This window comes from Chlorocebus sabaeus, chromosome 3, assembly GCF_047675955.1.
Source record: "Chlorocebus sabaeus isolate Y175 chromosome 3, mChlSab1.0.hap1, whole genome shotgun sequence".
NCBI lineage: Eukaryota > Metazoa > Chordata > Mammalia > Primates > Cercopithecidae > Chlorocebus > Chlorocebus sabaeus.
In genome coordinates this window covers 25,091,973-25,110,705 of record NC_132906.1, presented here as the reverse complement: position 1 = coordinate 25,110,705, position 18,733 = coordinate 25,091,973, and the positions used below count along the sequence as shown (strand labels likewise).

General features: G+C 41.5%; 1 protein-coding gene and 1 long non-coding RNA gene across 3 annotated transcripts in view; one reads left to right on the top strand and one right to left on the bottom strand.

Moving 5' to 3' along the window:
• The window catches only part of HTR2A (5-hydroxytryptamine receptor 2A), a 63,736-nt gene that overhangs the window by 36,748 nt on the left and 8,255 nt on the right, over positions 1-18,733 (top strand). The gene's annotated exons all lie outside the window — the stretch shown is intronic.
• LOC140711128 (uncharacterized) lies at positions 2,729-7,059 on the bottom strand. Its single transcript, XR_012092258.1, has 3 exons — positions 6,781-7,059; positions 4,908-5,050; positions 2,729-2,936 (listed from the first exon to the last, which is right to left on the bottom strand). It is a non-coding gene; the product is annotated as an uncharacterized lncRNA (long non-coding RNA).

Below are 18,733 nucleotides of genomic sequence, written 5' to 3'. Positions count from 1 at the left end.
AGGTGAAAGTAATTAAAATTGCTGTTTCTTGCAGGAATCAAGAATTCGAATGTCTTAGTGACTCATGATTTTTCAGTCAATTGTAAGATCAGGGTTTATGGCGCATCTGCCCTGCTTTTCTCAGACCTGTACCTTGCCATTCCACCTCTGAGATGGGTAGTGCCCATCTCACCAAATGGTCCACCATCAACCAAGCCAGAACCCTGAATATCATCCTTGCCATCTTCCTCACCTCTCATATTTAGTCCATGGCTATAGCTGTCATTTCTGCCACCTCAATATCCCTGAAATTCATTCCTTCTTCCTCACCCTCTCTGTTCAGCCTTAGATTAGGACCTGATCTTTTGAGAGGCATAAAACTAGATTATTTTAACTGGTCTGATTTATTCCCATTTCCAGTTCACACTCATGCCAGAGCCAGTCTAATTTCTAAAACCCAAATATGATCAGGTTTCTCGCCTGTCTGAAATATTTTATTAGCTCTATCTCATTCCTTAGGCACAAAACATGACAGGCAGAATCCATCAAGAATTATTCCTGGCCTTCCATCCACACCCCTCTGTACTACCTGCAATTCCTCATGGCATTTTAGTCTCACCATCATTCCCCAGCTTCTAAGCATTTCCTACCACACCCCCTCCCACTACTCTTCATCCTTCAAGGCAGCTCAGTACTCCTTCCTGGAATCCCCTACCCTGAGAGCTGTCTGAGTGACGGGTCGTCAGATTCAGGTACCTGTTTTCCAAGCAGCTCTGCTTGGATATACTGTATGTATATCCAAATCAGTATGTCTAAAACTCAATCGTCACTTTCTCGGCAAAACTTGCTTCTCTCCGAGTTCTCAAGCTCCACTGGGAGGTACCACTCTACAAAGCTAAACTCTTAACCTTCATTTTCTTACTCGCACCTCCACCCAAACACTCACTAAATCCTACTGATGCTCCCTGCCACTATCTTAGGAGTCCCCCACTTTTGTCCCCAGTGGCACTGTTTCTCATTTCTCACCTTGCTTACTGCAGCAGCCTCTTTACTGGTCTAGTTTCCCTCTAATCCGTCCACCACACAGGCCGTCATCTGAAGATTTCCATTCTCTGCTTAAAGTCATTTAGTAGCTTCTTATTGCCCTCAGGGAAGAGGTAAATCTTCTCCATGTGTCTTGCAAGGCCCTTCAAGATGTGGCTGCTGCCTCCCTCTCCAGGCTCCTCTCTGCAGGATCCTTACCTCCTGTCAAATTACTTTCAGCTCTTACTTGCTGTGCTTTCTTGCCTCCAGGGCATTTATTTCATTTGTCTGGATAAGCCCTTCGTGTTTTTGAGGCCTCAGCTATCACTTTCTACAGAAAGCCTTTTTGATCAGTTTTCAAATTCAAGTCAAATGCCCCTCCCTACTTACTATGGTCTGAATGCGTCTCCCCAAAATTCACAGGTAGAAACGTAATCATCAATGTGATTATTTGGAGGTGAGTGCTTTGAGAGGTGGTTAAATCATGAAGGCAGAGCTCTCAGGAATGAGATTCGAGCCCTTATCAAAGCGGCCCTAGAGAGCTGCCTTGGCCCTTCCACCTTGTGAGGATGCAGCGAGGAGGTGCCATTTATGAAATGGGCAAACCGACCCTCATTAGACACTGAATCTGCTGGTGCTTTCATCTTGGACAGCCCAGCCTCGAGAACTGTGGGCAATCAACTGTTTTTTTTCTTTTTTTTTTTTAAGATGGAGTCTCCCTCTGTCACCAGGCTGGAGTGCAGTGGTGTGATCTCAGCTCACTGCAACCTCTGCCTCCCAGGTTCAAGTGATTCCTCTGCCTCAGCCTCCTGAGTAGCTGGGACTACAGGGGTGCGCCGCCACCCCCAGCTAATTTTTGTGTTTTTAGTAGGGACAGGGTTTCACCAACTTGGCCGGGATAGTCTCGAACTCTTGACCTCGTGATCCACCCACCTCAGCCTCCCAAAGTGTTGGGATTACAGTTGTGAGCCACCGTGCCCAGCCAGCAATGAATTTCTATTGTTTACAAGCCACCCAGGCTGTGGCAGTTCGTTCTAGCAGCCTGAATGAAGATGCTAGTGCTCCCCCAAGCACCTTGCACTGCCCTCATCCTCACATGAAATTATAGATACCTCCTACCCAACTGAGCTCCATGACAACAGAGACTGTTATCGTGCCCCTGCTATCATGTGGCTGTTTTGGACAAGTTTGTTTAGCATTGTGCCTGGCACTTAGTAGACATTCACTAAGTATTTGCCAGATGAATGGATTTGTTGTGTAATTAGATAATGATAACCCTCTTAACCTAATCTGCAAATCCTTCATTAAGGATTTTCATCCCAGGATGGAAGTACATACATACGAGCCATCGTACTAGATGATATAAATGGCCCATTCAGCCTAGTGTTTTTTTGGTTTTTTGTTTTTTGGTTTTTGGTTTTTTTTTAGCTAAGAGAGTTAAAGCCTACTGGGGAAGGATTTGCTGACTTTCACTTTCACAAACTTTAAGGTATACCCAAGACTCACATCCATGTAGAAGACCCACATCCCAAATGTGGGGACAGCCAAGCCTCACATTCATTTAAAAGGCTCTTCTTCAAAACCCTGCTGCATTATCTACCTCTTGAATGTCATAAACTTGCAGTGTATGAAGAAACACTTTACATTTTTCTTCCCACTTGCTTTGCTTGGAAAAATAAAAGTTAAGTAATTAGTTTTATTGAAGTGTCATTAAAAAGATAAAACATTGTACTAGGTATTTGCATTTATTTCAAATCTTTTCTAAGTGGTACATTACTTTGATTATAAATCTATGAGGGATTGTTTTGCTTTTTATTGCAATGAATTTTTAGAAATTTAAACTGTGTACTCTTACAAAAGATACGAGAGCATATTGTCAGGGACAAAGAGGTACTTGAATCTTCTCACCCACTGTCTAGAGCACTCTTGTTTTTCTAAGATCGACATATAAACAGGGATGAAGCTTTACTACCTGTTCTGTCCCAAACCCACACTAGGTCTCTAATCTTACTATTTTGGAATGTCAAAGAGCACACCAGTCAGGAAGAAGGTGTAAGTACAAGACAATGGTAGCCAGAGGAAAGACCATTTGCTCCAATGCCCAAAGCTGTTTCAGACCTTTGGTACCCTTACTTTTGGAGACCCCACCCACATCTTATATTATACATAATAAACTTAACATACTCTACTATCAGCTGATCTGGCTAGTGGACATGTTATATTTTAGATATTGAAGTTAAATATTAATTTTTAGATTGAATTTTGGGGGGAGAAATACTTCCTTTTCTCGGTCCTAAAATTTTTGTAGCAAGGTCCTCACCTTCCCTCCTGGCCATCCCACCTCGGGTCTTTTTAGGGAGGGAAAGCTTTTGGGTTCTGTCTCCAGTTTACATGTTCCCTGGCCGCACAGAATGAAGAATGTCCCAGAAGCATAAGGGAAAGTCAATGAGAAAAGCAGCCTGTGTATCTCCCAGTTGGGAGCACCTTCCCCATCCACCCACACTGAACTGGGAAAGTGGAAATTGAGACAGCTATCCAATGAGATTGATTTATGTCTCACACAAAGCTCCACCCACCAGAAAATATATTTGACTACATCCTGTGAAACTGCCGCTTCTGAGGGTCATAGTGGTTACATATCAGCCTTTTCACATGTTTCCACCGAAAAACTTAAGGAGTTCCCTTGAGTTTGAGCAATCTATAGTATCACTTCTCCGGAAGGTAGAGTGAGAGAAAGGGGGGTGTACTGGTTTCCTAGGGCTACTGTAACAAAGTACCTCAAACTTATTGGCTTAAACTGACAGATTTCTTGTGTCACAGTTCTGGAGGTCAGAATTCTGGGAATCAAGACATTGGCAGGATTGGTTCCTTCTGACAGCTGTGAGGGAGAGGCTGTTCCATGCCCTCTTCTTAGTTTTGGTGGGACATTAGTCATCTTTGGTGTTCCTGTAGTTCCATCTCCCAATCTCTGCCTTCATCTTCACATAATGTTATCCCAGTGTTGTACACATGTCTGTGTCCAGATTTTTTCTTTTTATAAGCTCAGTCATAGTGGATTAGGGCCCACCCTAATGACCTTACTTAACCTTAACCCGATCATCTACTAAAGAATCTATTTCCAAACAAGATCACATTCACAGCTACTGGGGATCATTTGAGAGGACACAGTTCCACCATAACAGGGTGGGTAGGGATCTGTGATTTCCTGGCCAAAGGCATTATTCTATTGCTGTCTGGAATGCTATCAAAATGTTAAATATGTTATCACATCTCTGTGCCTAGGAGTCTCTACTGACTTCTGTTATTGGTCGTGGAAGATCTTACAACCCCAGGGCAACTTTCAGCCTCCAACGAACTGGTGTCAGAGCCAGAGCTGGGGATGATATTTTGTTCTGATACAGGCTCAAAGTCACTATTTGAAGTCCTGGCATAAAAATTAGTTCCAGCAGCTTTCACCTAAAGCTGGCCCAAGTCTGAAATGAACTAAATTGCATGAGCTCTATTATGTGCCCCTCTTGTAATATAAAACTCTAATAAAAGTAAATAGCAAAGTCTAATAGATAATCCTAACAGAGGGGCAAGCACTAAGGTGTGGTAGCTGAGGAACACCTAAGCTTGTGCTGTTTGTAATGCTGCCTATTACATACATCGCTGATCCTCCTGTCAACTCCAGTTAACGTTTCTGTCCCATTCAAGTTGAAAATGTTCAAATTCAGCTAATGTCTATGGGCATCTCCTGAAAGCCCATCACTCCTGGCCTTTTTTCCATTTTATCACATTTAATCCTCACAACTCAGAGAGGAAACTTGCTTTCTTAGCTAAGAATCAAATCCTGGACTTGACACTAAGTCCGCTGTGCTGGTCCCCCCTCCCCCACTATTTGATAATATTCCAAAGCAAAATACCCATGCTACTGATGACTGGGACCCCCCAGCTCAGTCACGTGGGCTAGTTTTTCCTGTAGTCTTTAGGATGGGAAGTAGAGTGGAGTTGTCAGGTCCTATTACAAAAGTAAACTAACTGGAACTGTAGACTTTTTTCTTTAAACCTAACAGAAGGAAAAGATTGGTGAATCAAAAACTAGCATAAAAACTGCAAAAAGCCTCTGGGAAAATAGATGGTCATTAAGTCCATATATGGGAGAGAAATGTAGCCCAGAAATTTCTAGGCATACGAAAAGCACAACTGTAAAACTAAGATGTTTTAGATGGAGGAGAGCTGAGAGTCACAGGTAGTGTAGATGCTGCCTTGGAAGAGTGTCCACGCTACCCTGGACATGGACCTGCCCACCCAGTGACCATGGCAATGCAGAAAAAAAGCAATGTCAGCCTAGTATCTTCTCCAGCCAGTGGGGAGGCTTCAGGAGAGGGCTGGGACTGCGGATCTCAACCTTAGCAGCACATTAGAATCAGCTGGGGAGCTTTAAAACTGCCTGATGCCCTTGGCCTCACCTGGAACTCACAAAATCAGAATCTCTATGGATTCAACCCACCATCAGTATTGAAGGCTGCCAGGTGAGTCCAGTGTGCTGCCAACAACCCTAGGCACGTGAGAGCACACAGCAAGGGAAGAGAGTGACCTGCTGCTTCGGAGCTCTTTCTCCTCCCAGCCCAATGGTTAGGGGATTGGGAGTCAGAGAAGGGGCCCAGGCAGATGAGTATGGTTGTGTCCAGCAAGATGTGGGCAGGTGGAGGATCTGGGAGCCCACATTTCAATGCCGGAGGCCATCTGCCCCTAAGGCCCACCTTCCCCTTCTCCCTAATCAAGATCACCAGGAGGCGCACAGGCTGTAACTCCTTCTCCTGGTGTACGATATTAATCATGGCATCTTATATCCCCTGGGGGGGATATAAAGTCACAAGAAAAACGTTCTAGGCATATGAGAAGCACAATCTCTTTAAGATAAAGACAACAAGCAGACCAACTTTTACGTAACAATTCAGAAGTAATGCACTATATTAAGGAGAAAAAGAAAAATCAAATAAGAATTACCAGGAACTTTATAGGAAAAAAAAAAAGACCCCTGGAACTATTACAGGACAGACAAGACCTAAGTAGATTTAAAAAAAAGATGTAACTTGTTCAAATTATTGAGATAACTTACCATTGTTAACTGTAGAACTAAGGTGTTCATTTTCCACCAGATTATCTACAGTTTCAACAGTTTTAATCCAAACGTTAAAATTTTTCGAGGAGCATGACTAAGTGATTTTAAAATGTTTATGGGGAAAAAAAAGTTCATTACAACCATAGCTTCTATGTGAACAGGCCAATGAAAGAAATCAAGGCTTCTGTCTCCCAATCTGGGCTAATTTCACCCCACCTGTCTAAAGCTGTGAACTGCATTTTAATAGCACATAAAGAAATACACTGCATGCAATGCCACTCTCCTCATATCACAGAACAATTATCTTCCTCACAGGAAAGCTTAAAAGTTAACACATCAGTCTGAATGGCATCATAGCTCATTAAGTTTGTCCCTTTGACAAAGAATTTTTGTACAGAATACCACTCCAAACGCACAGGGACTAAGGCAACGCTATTACCGCAGTGGAAGAGGGGAGCACTCTGCGTAAGCAGACATGGCCAGTCCAGCCGAGAGAGTCCCCGTTTGCTGACTACCTCCATGAACATGGGCACCTACAGTGCCGCCCAAGTGCCAGAGCAGGAGTGAGTCCCGGCAGCGCGTACCAGCTCCCTAGTCCTGCTGTAGCAATGACTACAAACTGAAACGACACCTCTGCTGTTGGCTTAAAACAACACAAATTTATTACTTACGGTTTTGGAAGTGAAAAGTCCAAAGTTGGTTTCACCAGGCCAAAACCAAGGTGTCAGTAGGGCTGTGTTCTTTCTGGAGGCACTAGGGGAATAAAATGTCACTGGCCCCTCAGCTTCTAGAAGGCGCCTACACTCCTTGGCCTGTGGTCCTTTTCCTGTATCTTCCAAGGCAGCCAGTACAAACTGAACCCTGCTCTTATTAAATCACTTTGACCCAACACACCTTCCTCCCTCTTCCCTTTTAAGGAAACCTGTGATTACATTGGGCTCACCTGGAGAATCCAGGCATGGGGCTCACCTGGAGAATCCAGGGCACGCGCATTATTTCCAGCTCAGCTGATTGGCATCTTTAATTCTCATCCACAACTTTAGTTTATCTTTGCCATATAACACAACATATTCACAGCTTCCAGGAGTTAGACGTAAGCATCTTTGGGGACCATTATTCTGCTGATTACAAAATGCATCAGGTTCAAACATTTAGCAGGCGAGAGTTAACACCTTGCCTATTACTATCACAAAATGTAGAAAAGCAGGAAATAAATCATCCGGAAGTTTGAAGCTTATTTGCCTGGATCCACAACTGCCTTTCATGCCCAGAATGTTTCTAAAAGGAGAGTCTCCCCTAGTTACTCTACACCCATCCTGCCCTTGTAAAGTCACCTGGAAAACTGCAGCTATTTTTCAGAAATCCCTGTTTCCATTATACATATATTCTGTGCGAAAGTGTTCTTTCGGTCTGACTTATTCTAATAAAGCTCCCATTTAACCCGCATGTATGTAACCCAGCAAATTACCTTCTCCGCAGGACATTAAAGTTAGTGGGTTTTGTGCTGTATGCATCTGTGTGTGTATTATGTTTGAACCAGAATATACAATGTATCAAGGAGCTCATTCTTTATCCTTTTCCTGCATTTTCTTATAAACTATTTGGCACATTAGATTTTTACTGTGACTTTTGTTTCTGAACGTCTTTTAAAATTAGAAATTCCTGCCATATTCTTAGAAAAGTACTATGCAGAAGAAATTGAACTATAAGACATGAAACTGTGGTTTTACTAGGAAACACACACATACACAGACACATACACACAAGACATAGTGTTTGTACATCCAGGCTCCGTGATTCAGAATCTTTTTTGTGTTGCAGAGTATTGGGAGAATTACCTCTTTCCTGAAAAATGTATGTAGTCACATGAACATAAACTTTTGCACTCCTTTTCAAAGGGTTTCTGCCCCATCCTCACCCCCACCCCAGAAGTCATCTATAGGTTAAGTTGGAGGAAAAACATTCAACATCAGCACAGGTATGGGACACCAGTTAGGTGGAAACCATGGAAAGAAAATAAGCATTGCAAGAAATAGCATAGGAAATTGTAATTTTAAAAAATGTTGATCTTCGCGTTTTGCGTTAAAGACTTGCAGTAAAAGATAACTGCTCATTAGCATTAAGTTCCTAAAAGATGGTTTCTATAGTTTCTTCATTTTTATATCTCTCCTAGGGGAAGCCATGGCCAGTCTTCCCACGGATAGCATGTAAATGGCTCTAAATGAGAAACTTTTAGCCCCTGCAACACAAGCACAGATAGAAGGAGGCCTGTCCCCACAAAAAGATTTCATAGGTAGGACACCGCGTGAATTCCAGGCTCCAGATCTAAGAGCCAGCCTTGAGCAGCAATGAAGCAGCAACTCTTCAAGCAGCAACTTTTCTGAAGTGAGGAAGTTTGATCCCCAAGCCTGCATACCTGATGGTGAAAGTGTGCTGAGGCTACAGAGCATAGAAAAATACAGAATACAGAGCCAGACTGTGGCTCAAAATTCTAGTTTCACCACTTACTGTGTGACATTTGGCAACTTACCTAACGTCTCTGTGCTTCCAGTTTCTCATCAGCAAACAGTGATAATAATAGCACAAACTCACAGGGTGACTGTGAGGAGTAAGTGAGCTAATCTGTATAAAGCACTTAGGATAGTGCCTGGAGCACAGTAAGTACCATATAAGTATTTGATTGTGCTATTTTTTATTATTATTATTCACTACCACAACCAAGACATAGTCCTCCCTGATGCACTGTTAGGATGTAAAGATGGAGGATTATTATTAACTAGTATATTAGAGAAAGGGCTCTATCTATGGAGAGTCCTCAAATTAACCAGCTTTACCTTCAACTTCTATAAAGCCCTAATTTGTCAGAATTGTTAGTCTCCCAAATTTGGGAGATTTGAGCAATTTCTTGCCCTTGCCCAGATAACTAAGGTAATGAGGAAGTCTGCTAGGTAGTCATAATTGTTCTCTCCTCTTCTTTTTATGTTGCATGTGTTCCCAAAAGCCTCTGCATATGCTTATTCATTTATTCCAGAAATCTTTATTTCATGTTTAATATTTAAATACTACATGCCATGCACTGTCTTAGGAAAGCATCTGGTTTTATGGAGCTCACATTCATGTAAAGAGAGAGATGACAAGCAAATAAATAGACCAACAAAATAATCTCATACAGTGGCAAATGCTGAAGGAGAAAAACAAATCAGAGAAATGCGCTACAGAGTGACTCAGGCAGGATGAGGAAGGCTGACTGGGGAGAAGGCATTTACACAGATGCCAAATAAGAAGGAGCCAGCCATGGGAATATCAATAAAGAGTGGTGTGTGCCTGGCAGTGGGAATAGCAAGTCCCAAGGCCCTGATGGAGTAACCAGCTTAGAGGGTTGAAGGAGCAGAAAGCAGCCAGTCCAGCTCAAGCATAGTAAGAAAGGGAGGGAGTGAGAGGAGGGGAGGAAGGAGACGTCAGCAGGGCCACATCTCTGAGGGCCTGTAGCCAAAGTAAGGAGTTTGGATGGTATTCTAAGTGCAGTGCAGGGTCTCTGAGGGTCTCAGACTCAGAGGTACACAGGTAAGGATGGGAGCCCCTCGAGGGCAGTGGGGAAGGTCTTGTGGTAATTCAGGCAGGAGTTCTAGTGGCTTAGAGTACAGAGATGGCAGTGGAGAAAGAGAAGTAGACAGATTTGGTCAAAAAGTATATTTTGCAGGTAAAATTAGGATAGATTATTAGGTAGACTTATTAGAATGCTGGTGAGTCTTTTGTAAAGGCAGGATAATGGAAAGAGACTCCTAAGTTTTTAAGCTGTATATCTGGATAGATGGTAGGACCTTTTACTGGGATAAGGAAAGGTGGGGGTGAGCAAGTGCAACCCAAAGTCCTAGTGTGACCACGTAAGGTTAGGGATGCCCATTGGAGACATCAAAGTTGAGAGGCCAAGGAGGCAGCTGAATATCTCAGGTGTTCATTAGTTACTATGACGATGCTTAGCCCTTAGGGTGGAGGTTTTGTTTGTTTTCCATTTCCTATCTCCCATTTCTATTCCTGCTTCCCATGTATAAGTAATATCAGATCTCAGTAATTTCCATATGCATCTCAAAGTTCTTTACAAGTAAACACTCTTAATCCTTAAAACCCAAAAAGTATGAATTACAAAATGAAAGCAATGAAAAAGCTAACTAAACTCTTCTGATGTCATGAAAAGAACACTAAATTAGGGTTCATGAGGTCCAGATTCTAACAAAAACTTGAAACACAGAAGAAAACAAATCAGATGTAGATTCGAGTCTTAGCTTGTGCATTTATTAAGTATAAGGCCTAGACCAAGTTATAGAATATCTTGGAGTCCCAATTTCCTTCATCTGTAAAATGGGAATAACAGTTCCTTCCTCGTGAGTTCGTTGTGAGGATGAAATGTGCTGACATCTGTAAAGACCTACGCAGTGTCTGTCGCATTGTGGACACCTGTAAATGTGGGGTTTTCCCCCACTTTTTACCGATTAAACTTACACAGAGAGCTTAACAGCTCTACCTTGCCTCATTAACTGTAAAAGAAAGCTGCTTCCTTAGATAATCGCTAAGCTCTATTTCATCTCTTCAAGAAAAATCTGTACAAGACCTTGAAAACAACCAGATAAACTTCTTGATTAAAGCTGCTTTTAACCTGAACTCAGTGCATCTTTCTGCAAACTAAAGGCATACTTCGGACTGGGTAAGACAGGGCCTTCACAAGCAGAAATTAAACCATAGAAATGTCTCTCCGATGTTGCAAAACAAACAAAAACTTCTCCCTCCAAATCACTAATGTTTCAGGGTATGTACAACTTTTTAGGAGATGGAGCAAATGAAATCTCATAGAGTAGCGGTTTTCATATCACTCGCTGAAAGATAGTAAAACCAAAAGCTCTTCATCTTGGGCTTCCCTGAGCTGGATGGGAAGTTTGGAGGTCTCAGCCAACCAGACTGTTGAGTGATAAAAAGTGAAACTGTGAAGAAGCTTCTAGAATCCTAGAAGCTCAAGTAAATGGTGGGTAAGACAAAAGGGAGATACAGAAGTTTAGCTTGGGTTACAAGAAGAAGTTGCTAGTTAGGGACTTTCTGTGCCCCAAATAGTGCCCAGGAGCACTTATCTATCTGCATGATAACAATTTTTATCTGAATCCCAGAGGCATGCATCTGAAACCCAAACTAAGAAAGATCCTGCCTAATCTCAGGATTTAGGACCAAAACAAAAAGTTGTTTGGGCCTTGTGGTACAAATAATGTCAGTTGATCAGGACATGACCAGTGACCATAAGAGCAAGGCCAAGATGAGAAGTCCATAAGAGATAGGAATAAAGAAGAACCCAAAAGAAAGTTGTTAAAGCTCTAAACCTGTGCCAAGCTAATTGAATAATGAAAAATGTGTCTAGCCCACAGATCTGTTTTATTTGGCTTGCACAATGTGTTTTGTTTTTTATTGTATTGAACTTGATTGCCCTCAGGCATTATCCAGTTTACCAAGCAGCACTCCTCCTACCGTCTTCTCTGCCAAACGTAGCTCAATTACATTGCTACACTGGCCCTGTAAGCATTTGAGATGATAACTATCGGTACATAGTTTATGTTTTCAGATGGATTCATTTTTAACTGTTAAACACTTGAACATATGTTGACTGCAGAGATGCCAGAAAAAGAGAGGAAGATCATAGGGGGGAAAAGTGGGAAATCGAAAAAGGGTAGGAATCCTAGCAGAACCATCTTTGAAAGAGGCACCCCCGCTCACTGCCCCCATTACAGCAGCTACAAATCATGTCGTAGTTCAAGCGAAGTGGGTGCCTGCCACATTTCTTTCAACTAGCTTTTCAATATTTTGGGAAATTCCCAAGAATCAAAACTCAAATTCCCACCCTTCTTTGTAGCTAGGACATTGGCTTATAGCCTCAGTTCCACCAAAGAGCAGCATGCTGCCAAAACTGCAATTTGGAAAAGAGCAAAATGAACAAACAGGAGGAGCCCAGCCACCCCCATTTTTGCCAGCACAGCTGAGGTATCAGGTTTCCAGGGCTTGCATGACTGAATTCCCAGTACAGAAGTGACACTAGTGACACTGTGGCAGGTCCTTCTGTTGTCTTGGGTGAGGCATTGATTCCGTATTAACATAGACCTCTGTGCAAAGAACTGATTCCATATTAACACAACACCTGTGGAAAAAAAAGTCCCAGATTTCCTATGACACCCTTGTTCCCACAGAGAAAGTACACAATGGATGTCTCTCTTTAGTCCTTGTTCTGCGAATCCCAATGTGTACTTTTAAGGCAATATGACATTGCACACCTATTACTCAGCACCCTTGGCACTTCACTTCATTGTCACCATCCACAGAGGAGGTCATTCAATTTTCACTGAGGAGACCATTATCAGCCATTCTGGGAAACATTCTTGCTCTGCAGGACCCCTGTCTTGGGTGATGAACTGGTTCCATATTAACAGAGACCTATGTGCAAAGTGGCAAGCAATGCACAGATTTTTAAACTAAATATAAAGACAATATTAAACTGGTTTTCATTTCTGTTAGCCCCAAACAAGAGTGGTTGGAGGTTTCAGCTACAGCAGAGATTTTTAGACAGAATGAAGAGCTCTGGGCATTAAGGACGGCTGTAGAACATTCTTCTCTATAATTGCCAGCTATTAGACAATACTATATTTACTCTGTAGTATTTATTTTATATTTACTATATAAGGGTAGTAATTCTCATTTATATTTCTCATGATCATCTCTTGAAGGGTACACTGTTAATCCCCATTTTATGGGGGAAAAAAAACACCTCAGATTAAATGACTTGCTTAAAACCAGAGGGGATCTAAATTTGGGCTTTCCCACTGCAAACTGATAACTTTTTTCTCCTATATCAGTGACTTTCCAAACATTCTGCAGGTTCCCGGGGATCCCTAAGATCCTTTCAGGATGCCCAGGGGGTCAATACTGTTTTCAAAATATAGTCATGCACCGCTTAATGAAGGGGATATGTTCCGAAAAATGGATCATTAGGCAGTTTCATCCTCGTGTGAACCTCACACAGTATACTTGCACAAACCAAGATGGTATAGCCTGCTCCCCCCGTAGGCTGTGTGGGACAGCCTAGTGCTCCTAGGCTACAAATCTGTACAGAGTATTACTGCACTGAACCCCACAGACAATTAAAACACAATAGTAGTTGTGTATCTAAATGTATCAGAAAAGGTATAGTAAAAATACAGTGTTATAATCTTATTCTGATCTTATGGGACCACTGTTGTGTGTGCAATCTGATGTTGACTGAAACATTTTTATGGGTGCATGACTATGATATGATGTTATTTTCTTTTCTCCCAGTCACCCTTTTAAGAGGGTAGGGAGTTTTCCAGAGGATACATGCTATGTAACTTCACAACAGACTGAAGCAGAAGCAGATATATTTCCCTATAAGATCCTAGTTTTCTGCTTATACCTCTGTATCCTCTGCCTCCCTAGCCTTTTTTTTTTTTTTTTTTTTTTTTTTTTTTTTTTTTTGGAGTGATGAATTAATGAATGGTAGTGAAGGTATTAGATTGTAAAGTGACTGATTATAGACTCAGCCACCTTCTCCCTCTCTAATTCCTCAAGTACCTAGCTCAGTGTAGGCTCAATTACTATTTGATTGATGGATGAAGGAACAAAACTGATCGCTATCACAGATAGAGGAGCTGCTCGATGCTTCTGGTAAGTGATAAGCAATGTGTACACTTGCTCCTCAGTTCACAGTTGCATACCAGACAACAGACTGCCTCAGCCCCAGCAAGTCCAGGCGCACCTTGGCCCAGGATGCAGAGATCATTCCTGTCTCCTTGCCTGATCCCTGTCCAGATTCTATTCATTCACAGTCCCAGCTCAGCTCCTGTGCCTTTCCCAGAGATGCCAACCCACAAGGAGCCTCACACTCCGACATAACATAGGAATTTATCGATGTCATCTATTTTGCCTCTTGATCTCATTCTGTCCTGCACTGCTGCCTTCCTAAATCAATTGTGTATATTTTGTTTTCCCTATAAGATCTTAGACATCATGATTATATTGAACTTGGGTGATGTGTACATAGGGTTCACAGTACCGTTTTCTCTAGTTTCATGTGTTTAAAATTTTCCGTAATAAAAAGCTTTAAAAAAAAAAAGATCTTAGACATCATGAAATGTCTCAAAGGTCTTTTGCATTATCCAGAGTCTCACATAGTGCTAAGTACATTATAATCACTTTCGTCTAAATAAATCTTAAAACTTTACAAAATGATTCAGACTCATTACCTCACTGCTTTTTCACCAAAGCCTTGCATGCAAATCAGAGGAGCCCTCTTTATATTATCTCCACCTCACAGATGGAAGCTTGAAAGTTAAGCAGCCTAAGGTCACCCAGCTAGTGATTAACAGAGTCTAGAGGCAAACCTGTGTCTTGTGATTCCAAATTCTGTGATTTTCCCACTATATTCATGCTCCAGTTTGCTGATACATACTTGTTTAATTTACCTGAAAGACACTTTGTGAAAAATAACGGGCCTAGATCCAGGATATGAGTCGGAACAGACAGGAATAAACCCAGGTCTCCTGATTCTCACTAGGCACCATGTTCTACAGCGATCTTTTCCCTTGTGATTTTAGCTGTTAAGGTGGTCAGCTCATGTGCTGGTTATTCCTGTATGTGGCTCCCTCAAAAGAGTATACAAATTATGTATCATACAAATACCCATTTTCCATTTTTCTACCCTATGTGGCTAATTGACAGCCTCATTACTGTGTTTTCCCAACAAAAATGAAGGGAAGCATTATGAAATTATTTAGTAATTTCAAGCTGTGTCTATAAAATGTATTATAATTCCCAACTCTCTCTTTTTTTTCCTCTCTCATTTGTTTACCCATCAATCCCACAAGCATTTACTAAGCTCCCAGTATAAGCAGAAGCACATTAGATTCTGGAATGTCTTACAATACAGAAAGGAAAAGATATCCCTGCTATTAATGAGATTGTCATCTCATAAATATAATGACATGTCTAGAGAAAAATTCTAAGATATTGAAAGTGTGAACTAGCACAGTATAATTTATTTATGGAGGTGTTGAAGGAATATAGAGTAAGAAAAATAGTTCTTATTGTAGAAAGAATTAATTTGGGGAAGCTTTCCTACAAGGGATGTGCCTTGAGATATGTTTTGAAAAAAATTGTAGGGTGTGGTTTGCAAACACGATCTCCATCTTCAGATTCCCAAAGCAGTCCCAAATAATTGTACAGTTAAAGTACAATAATGTGTTTTCTATGCAAATGTAGCCTCAAGACAGGTTGCCTCATTTGCCCATGCCCTCCAGCCTCCACTCCTAAGCCTCTGCTATGAAGAAATCCTGGAGCCCCTACTCACTGGTATAGCATTTCAGGGAAAGGAAAGGTATCAAAATTGGTCCAGGGCAAAAATGAAAAGTGAGTCTCTGTACCTCTCAGTAGCTGTTTACATTGCCCCTTCCTGATGGTGCTCTGGGCTCTTAGGAATAGCCCGGTATGGCACAGCCACCATACCTCCCTCAGACCTGCATCCCTGAGCAATCTTGTATGTCTTCCCTCCTACGGCAACCTTCCTTTCCAAGGCCTATGCCCTCAGGAGTCCTCCCTGCTATGCGTCTCTGTGCTGCTGCACCATGAACTTAGGTTAATAGTCAACCCTCCAGGGAATTATAGGTACACAGAATGGGACCTCTCACTCTAAGAGAGACACTGCAGTACGATAGTTTCCCCTTATCCTTGGGGCTCACATTCCAAGACCCCTAGTGGATGCCAGACACTGTGGATTGTGCTGAACCCTATATATACTATGTTTTTTCTATGTTTACATACGTATGATAGAGTTTAAGTTATAGATTAGACACAGTAAGAGACTAACAATAATTAATAATAAAATAGAACAATTATAACAATATGTCAGTCTCACTACTCTTGCACTTTGGGGCCATTCTTAGGTAAAATAAGGGTTTCTTGAACACAAGCATTGTGATCCCACAATAGTTGATATGCTGAGATGGCTACTAAGTGACTCATGGGCACAGAGCATCTGCAGCATGGATCCACTGGACCAAGGGATGGCTTACGTCCCAGGTGGGGTGGAGTAGGACAACACAAGATTTCATCATGCTACTAGAACAGTTCACAATGTAAAACTTATGAATTGTTTATTTCTGGCATTTTCCATTTAATATTTTCAGACTGTGGTTGACTGGGTAACTGAAGCCATGGAAAGGGAAAGCAAGGATAAGGGGGGACTACTGTATACCAAGCAAGCTACTGAGACACATGTGAGGGGAGGCAGGACTTGGGGCTCCTCAAATCACACTCTATGACTGGTTGAAAAATCTTGCTATGGGTAATATCCTCCCGAATAGTTGAAGACATAACATAAAGAAGAGAGCGACAGAGAGAGACACCATATGACTATTGAGAAAGTCGAATAATGATGTTAAAATCAGATTACAAAGACCCTGTAGCGTGGGCTGCGTAGCTGGTAATTGCGCGAGCATTAGGGACGCTATAGGCTCTTGTGTAATATGATGGACAAGGTGCTTCAGGTGCTGCATACAAGCGAAGCTGGAGGAAAGAGAACTGACTGCTGTGGATCTGGATTGTGTGTGCACCTGCTGCAACCTAACTTTCCAGACACCATGACTGTTTTTCCCCACACCTTCTAGACCAGAGTCTCTGAAATGAGACACGTCACATGTAAGACTCATTCTCCAAGCTTTCAGAGAGAATCACTCCAAAATCAGACCCCCTTGATACAAATGGGAGAAAGGATACAATACTTTTAAGATGGGGCCTAATAATGTAGGACAGAGATGAGTTTTTTCCTAAATAAATCTTTACTCATGAGCATGTTGCTAGATAGGAAGCCTAGAAAAAGAGCAACTGCTGTGGGTAGATAGTGTAATATCCACTCATTAAAAAAGAAAGAGGCAAGTCTTGATTTTGCCCCCAACTTTCTGTGGCATTGAAAAGTTTTATTTTTATTATTAATACTATTTTTGATTTGTAAATCATAATTGTATCATTGATGATGTACAAATGTGATATTTTGATCAATGCCTACAATGTAGAATGAGGAAATCAAGCTGACTAACATAGTCATAAGCAGAAGTTGCCTTATTACTTGTGATTCCAACAACAAAACAAGGTAATTTATTCAAATTACATTATATGATTCAGACTCTCTTTGGGTTTTGTAACATATTGTCCGGGGGGGAAATGGTAGGTGAAAATCAATCTTCTCTGAGACAAGAGAGATGTGGATGGGTTCTTAAGTGTTGTACAACCAATTACTGGTGGGGGGTGGAGAGAGAGAGAGTTTTTGCTGTACATGCAACATCGGCGTATTAGTCTACTCTCACACTGCTATAAACAAATGCCCAAGACTGGGTAATTTATAAAGGAAAGAGGTTTAATTGACTCACAGTTCCACATGGCTGGGGAGGCCTCAGGAAACTTACAATCATGCCAGAAAGGGAAGCAGGTGAGTCTTACATGGTGGCAGGTGAGAGACAGCGTGGGAAGGAGGAACTGTCAAACACTTATAAAATCATCAGATCCATCTGGTGAGAACTCTCACTATCACGAGAACAGCATAGGGGAACCTTCCCGTGATCCAATCACCTGCCACCAGGTCCCTGTCCCGACATGTGAGGATTATGAGGATTACAATTCAAGATGAGATTTGGGTGGGGACACAGAATAAAACCATATCAGTTGGTGTAATTGAGTGCTTATTAGTCATATTAGGGGCTAGAACTTCGTCTAAGGAAAGATCTATCTATCTTCAAGGAAATATACATATATACAAATGTTTCAGATTTTAGGACTATCATAGACTTCCTGAAGCTAATGTTAAAAACCTCGGAGGTAGTCATAGACTTTTGTAACTACCTTCAAAGGAACAAATAAGCAGTTTTTAAAAATCCACCATAAGAATTAAGAACCCTAAGTAGAGGTCTTGATTTTGTCCCCAACTTTCTGTGTGATTCTAACTAAATTACTTAAGCTTGGTAGGCCCAAGTTTTCATATCTGTAAAGTGAAATTTTCATCTGCCCCATAAGAAGGTGTGAGTAATATTTTAACAATTTTGTAAAAGTCAATTTAGAGTGAATGAATATGTGTGAAAATACCTTGAAAAGTTGCAATTTATTATCAGAGCTATTCAGAATTAATCTGAGAAAAAGAAACATACAGTTTTTGGGTAACTGACATGTTTGTGTAGCTCTCATTTTTATGTACATCTGCCTTGTCAACACACCATACACAGATTAGAAGGAACTTAGCAACTCTGTATCAGAAGGATAGTGAGTCCCATTGGCAGTTGCCCTATATATTCAATTTTTCTTTCCCTCTAATGTAAGGATTATCCTGCAGTGTTTACAGGGGGTGTTTTCTGTCAAACTACTAGTAAATTCATTCTTATAACTTGAAAAATACAGCATGCATTAAAATTCAAAGAAAAGGTAGCAGTTTAGGGGAACAGAAACCTATGAACCCAAATTTCAATCTTTTTCACAAGAGCCCCAAAGTAACTTGTGCCCTCCACCTCCTTTCCAGCTGAGGGCCCTAGGGACTGCCAC